Genomic DNA, 6,756 nt, shown 5'->3' on the forward strand with positions numbered 1-6,756 from the left:
TGTGTTTAGTTAATGATAGACTTGCTTCCCACTCTCTTCTGTTAAAGTCACATGATTGTATCTAGATAAAAATGGAACAACTTTTTCCGTAATCATTCAGCTTAAGAAAATCTACCCAAGCACATTTTCACATGAATTTTGTAATTGAGTAGTATGGAATCTATGTCAGTGTTACTTTAAGAACTACATGATTATATGTTGAGTAAATATGTTCAGTAGTGTTATAAAGATGAAAGTAATGATGGAAGATTGAACACTCTTAAATAATTGAATAAAATAGAGTCTAGTTATTCTGTAGCATCAGAGTTGTTATAAAAATTCTTACCAATTTACTTAAATGTCTCAGACTAGCTTCATATTATTGACACTATACAAACAAAAGTAAAGTGAATGGTGGAAGCATTCGCTTCCTGATAGCATCAACAAACAACATTTATTAATTTTATTGTAATTAAGCAATTTTAATTACTAATCAGAAATAGATTGAATGAGATAGATAGTAATAATATAGCTGTATTTCAAAAGGCAAAACTACTCAATAGTTAAGACTAAAAATATTAATAATCTTAAACAATATTTTTTGAGAACCTATTATAGTTCAGGTATTCTTCCATAAGCTTCAAAGTCACTAACTCATTTCATTTCATTAATTTCTATGCAATAGGTTGGTAACATTCTACTCTTAAAGATGAGGATAAATGTATATTTAAATAAGAAGATAAAAAAAAAATATCTTGTAGAGGCCAAGGGGAAAGTTTCCCTTGGCCTCTGAAGGGTCACAGGAAAATCAACTCACAAAAGGCAGATTACTTGGGGAAAAAGCATACAAATTTATTTAACATGCATACAAGGGAGGCTTCACAGTGAAGCCCTAAGTCCTCAATGAGCTATAGAAGCATAGATACCACCTTGAAGTGACAGAAAGAATGACTGGTTGTTTCCAGGAAATTAGGTTATTACAGTGGGGAAAAGAGGACTTCTGTTGAAAGCAATAAATGATTACTGGAGAGAGTTCAATGGACTTGGAGAACATAGAATGGTCTGGGACAAAGTGCATTGATCCCACAGAACGGACAATGGTTAGTGAAAAATGTCTTTCCAGGTGTGTTGACAGACCTTAGTCTTCTTTTTGTAATATGGGTTCAGTTAACAAAAATGCAGAGAAGAGGCAAGAGGTCATTGTTTTCTTTTGTAGGTACAGATTTTAGGTAGATAAGGGATCTTCAGAGAATTCTGTGCTTTGGGAGAAACAGTGAAAGGAACAGGAAAGGGAAACTGGCCCAGGTGTCCTAAGGAACTGATGCTAGAGGTTTCTTTTGAGTAAACATAGAAATTTCTTCTTACTTTTTTTTTTTTTTTTTTTTTTTTTTGAGACAGAGTCTTGTTCTGTTGCCCAGGCTGGAGTGCCGTGGCGCAATCTCGGCTCACTGCAATCTCCGCCTCCCAGATTCATGCCATTCCCCTGCCTCAGTCTCCCTAGTAGCTGGGACTACAGGCACCCCCCACCATGCCAGGCTAAATTTTTGTATTTTTTAGTAGAGAGGGGGTTTCACCGTGTTAACCAGGATAGTCTCGATCTCCTGACCTCGTGATCTGCCTGCCTTGGCCTCCCAAAGTGCTGGGATTACAGGCGTGAGTCATCACGCCTGGCCTCTCACAGTTTTAAAACTTGAGAAAGTTAATTTGTCTTATCGGAGTTGCTTTCTCAGGAAACCACCATGAAGGCTCCCAGATAGTATGGAGGAACTGAAACTCACCAGATCATCACATCTGTACAATGAGGCTTCAGATTTCTCACCCATCATGATTGCCAAACCAACCAGCCACTTCCTGTTAACCAAATCCTTTTCCTTACCCTTCCCTAATTCCTGTTTTCCTGCATGTAGTTATATTTCTTCCCTTCTATATGAACCCCTGATTTTAGCTGTTCAGGAAGATGGGATTGAGACTGATTCCCATATTCTTGGCTGCAACACCCAATTAAAGCATTCTTTCTTGGCAAAACTTTTTGTCTCAATGATTGGGTTTCTGTGTGGTAAACAACAGAACCTAGACCAAACTCGTGATGTTTCAGTAACAAGAGGTCAGAGAGATCTTGAGGCTCCTTTTCAGTTCAGCATGCACAAAATCCCATGTTTTGGGCTATCAGTTTCTGAGCCTTGACAAAATCATTAGACTAGAGTAAGCATGGCAGATGTAGGTCAATTACAATTAAGGAAAAATCTAGAAACATAGTAGTTCATACAAAAACTTACCATCTGATAACAAAAGCACCAAATGAGAAGCAATTAGGGGAAATGGAATTTTTGAAACATTCTATAAGAAAAATTAAGTATTTAAAAAACTTTGAGTTATTGTAAACTTGACTTGTTTTACACACACACAAAAAAATGAACTCAAAAGCATTGAGAGTAAAATGTTAAGCAAACAAACTAAAGCAAATAAACAAACTGGGGGAGGAGTACAAATGAATATTAAGTTTATGTGTGGTATAAGAGTACTCTCTTTATAAAAGCAAATTGAACAGGTCACAAGTAAAATGATGTGATTCAAGTTATATTTTATGCTTCCATAATATACACTACAATAATAAAATTAAAATAATTAAAAGCTATAAAAATGGAAGTGGGTGAATATAACAAATGATTAATGTAATTAATTTGATCATTTAATTATACCAATATATTCTTTTCACTTTTCTTTTAATATTCATATAGTAAAATGCATCTTTTCTTGGTGTTTACAGCCATGAACTTTAGAGCATGCATAAATTCTTTTAACTACCACCACAAATAGGATATTTCCACCCCACAGAGAACTCCTTTGTAATGCATCTTGTATTTAGTCCCTTCCCATACCTTTAATTCCTGGAAATTCTTAATCTGTTTCCTGTCTCTGTAATTGTGCTTTTTCCAAAATGTTATATAAACAGAATCATATCATATATAACCTTTTGAAACTGGCTTCTTTCCCTTAGTATTTAGGATTCCTCTGTGCTTTTAAATGTATTAATTGTTCCCTTTTTATTGCCGTATAGTGTTTTTCCTATTGTATGAAAGTACCACACTCTATCAATTCATGTTTTGAAGAACAGTTATGTTGCCCCTGATATTTGGCAATGGTGAATACTGCTTATATGAGCAATTATTTAAGGGCTTAGCATCAATATAGTTTTCTTATTGTTACATTTAGATAATTCTTTATATATCTAAAAACCAAGACAATTTTTAGATGCTTAAATTGAAAATGCCTTCACCCAGTTTGTGGCTTATCATTTAATTTTCCTAAATAAATAGCATCTTTCTCTTCTCTTTTTTTTTCTTTTTTTTAGACAGAGTGTTGCTCTGTCACTCAGGCTGGAGTGCAGTGGTGCAATCTTGCAACCTCCACTTCCTGGGTTCAGGCAATTCTCCTGCCTCAGCCTCCTGAGTAGCTAGGATTACAGGCATGTACAGGCACACACCACCATACTGGGCTAATTTTTGTATTCTTAGTAGAGATAGGGTTTTGCTATATTAGCCAGGCTGGTCTAAACTTCTGGCCTCAAGAGATCTGCCTGCCTTGGCCTGACAAAGTGTTGGAATTACAGATGTGAGCCACCACTCCTGGCCTACTTATTTTTTATTGATCCACCTTTTATTAGAAATATTTTTATTAGAAATATTTATTAGAAATATTTTTAATAGAAGTATTTATTAGAAATATTTTTTATTAGAAATATTTAGTTGGCCAATTACCATGGTACCTATACAAGGTATACAATGTGATGACTTGATAAATGTATATGTCATGTAATGATTACCACAATCAAATTGATTAATATATTGATCAACACCCAGTTACCATTTGTGTGTGTGTGTGTGTGTGTGTGTGTGGTAACACTTAAAATCTGCTCTTTTATCAAATGTCAAGTAAACAATACAATATTATTAACTATAATTATATTATAGTTATATTATAACTATATTAACTATAGTTATAATATATAATATAATATAGTTATATTATAGTTATATATATAGATATATTATAACTGTATTAACTATAATCTCCATTTCGTACATTAGATTCCCAACCCTTGATTAACATCATAGAGTACTGTGTAAGTCAAGAATGGCTTTTTTTGTTTGTTCTGGCACATTTGTAGCAATGACTGTCTTTCACCTTTCAGTATACTTGCAACTTTTAAAAATCAATCAACCATATTTGTGTGGATTTATTTCTGGACCCTCTATTATGTTCCATTGATTTATGGGTCTATCCTTTCACTAACACCGTATTGTCTTGATTAATGTATCTTTATAGCAAATCTCAAAATTGGTTAGTGTAATTCTTTCAGCTACATTTTTCTTTTTCAAAACTCCTGATTATTCTAATGCTTTTACCTTTTCATATAAATCTTAAAGTCAGCTTATCTATATCTACACAACTTACTGCTTGTGTTTTGATTAGGTTTTGTTAAATCTGTAGATCAATTTGGGGAGAATTAGCATATGAACTGTACTGAGTCTCCCAATTTATGACCCTTTTGATTTTTTCCAACAGTGATTTCAGCATACAGATCTTGCACATGTTAGATTTATCCCTAAGTATTTCATGTTTTGGAGCTATTGTAAATTGTACTGTTTTGTGTTTACCAATTATATTTATTACAGAAATAATATTTTGATTTTATATGAAAAAATTAAATGTAGCTTACCATGTGATATAGTCTGGCTCTGTGTCACCACCCAAATCTCATCTCAAATTGTAATCCCCAAAATCCCCACATGTTGATAGAGGAACCTGGTGGGAGGTGACTGGACCATGGGGGTGGTTTCGCCATGCTGTTCTTATGATAGTGAGTGAGTTCTCATGAGAGCTGATGGTTTTATAAGTATTTCACAGTTCCTCTTTTATACACTCTCTTGCCTGCCACCATGTAAGATGTGCCTGCTTCCCCTTCCACCATGATCGTAAGTTTTCTGAGGCCTCACCAATCATACAGAGCCATCAGTCAATGAAACCTCTACGTCTCGGGTGTTTCCTTATGGCACTGTGAAAATGGACTAATACAACATATTAAAAGATTAATTAAAAAGTGGTATTTAATAATTTAAAATTATACAGAAAAATGATAAAATTAAATGTTGATTTATATTTTTTAAAAATCCATTAGCATAATCAGGATAGAAGGTAAATTCTTTAATGTCATAAGTTGCATCTGTGAAAAGATATTCAACAAATACTATTAATGATTAAAGTTTGAAAGTATTCTCCCTTAAAGTCAGGTATAAGACGTCTCCTATACTCCTTCCAGCCTTGACAGCTGAGTAAGGAAATCAAAGACATAAGTTAGAAAGGCACAAAAATACTATGCAGCTGATATGCCTGTCAACATGGAAAACACAAAGGAGTCTAATTAATAAGTAGAGCAAGATTGTTTGATTTTTAAAATGACACACAGAACTCAATTCCATTTCTACACAGTGCCAATAGTATGTAAATATTAAAATAAATATTTCAAAATAGTATTTTTAACATATCAAAGTTTATAAAACAAAAGACTTCCATGAATGTTATCAGGGAAGTTATTTTAATAACCAAAAAATATTAAGGAAACCAAATAAAACAGAGAGAGAATACTTACTAATATCTAGTCCAAGAACAAATATAGCACAGTATGTATGTTTCATTAAATATTACTTATTACTACTCCCAATAATACGACCAATAATAGTCAGTGTTCCTACCATATTTTAGCAGTTTAGGGAAAGCAGCACATAAATAATCACAGTCTCTTTAAAATCTATTTTTGTCTTCTCAAAATGATTTAAGAAGTTAAAGTTAAAATGCTTTTTACCCCCTCTTTTCCTTTTTATTTTTTGAGACAGAGTCTCACTCTGTCGCCTAAGTTGGAGTGCAGTGGTGCAATCTTAGCTCACTGCAAGCGCTGCCTCCCGGGTTCACACCATTCTCCGGCCTCAGCCTCCCGAGTAGCTTGGGACTACAGGAACCTGCCACCACGCCCAGCTAATTTTTTGTATTTTTAGTAGAGACGGGGTTTCACTGTGTTAGCCAGGATGGTCTCGATCTCCTGACCTCATGATCCACCCACCTCGGTCTCCCAAAGTGCTGGGATTACAGGCATGAGTCACTACTCCCAGCCCCCTTATTTTCATCAAAAGGTGTGCAACTTAGTTATAGAAAGGGCAGCTTCTGTGGCTCTTCCAGCATCATGTTGTCACTGCTTTGTAACAAATATTTAAATACTGAAAACTATCCTAAAGCATAATCTTGTTTTCTTAAAAAAAAAAAAAAAAAACACCATGAATTGGTAGTCAAAGATTTTTTTTAAATTATCTCAACTTATTCTCTGGTTATGCTTATATAGGGTATTATCTGTGTAAAACCAGTTTTCTTGAACACGTATTCCTGGACCCAGAGAATCAGCATTGTTAATTTTTTCCCATAAGCTAATTTCAAATTACATGAGAAAGTCATAGCACTTTGCTGTTCATAAGAAATGGAGCTTTGTATTTCTCATCATTCTGGATCTAAAATTCTTTACACAAGTGTAAGTTGTGTAAAATTAGATCGTTTACTAGCAGATACACTAAATTTGCATCTTTGCATCTTTCATGATCATTTGACATGTGCTTTGCAACTGGTGCTGATCTGTGGCTAAAATGAATGACACTTTTAACAATCCTTTCAATACTGAGTAAAAATAACCTATAAATTCATGCAAAGAATACTAACAAAATTAAACACCTT

Source organism: Mandrillus leucophaeus, unplaced genomic scaffold, assembly GCF_000951045.1.
Source record: "Mandrillus leucophaeus isolate KB7577 unplaced genomic scaffold, Mleu.le_1.0 Scaffold746, whole genome shotgun sequence".
NCBI classification, from domain to species: domain Eukaryota; kingdom Metazoa; phylum Chordata; class Mammalia; order Primates; family Cercopithecidae; genus Mandrillus; species Mandrillus leucophaeus.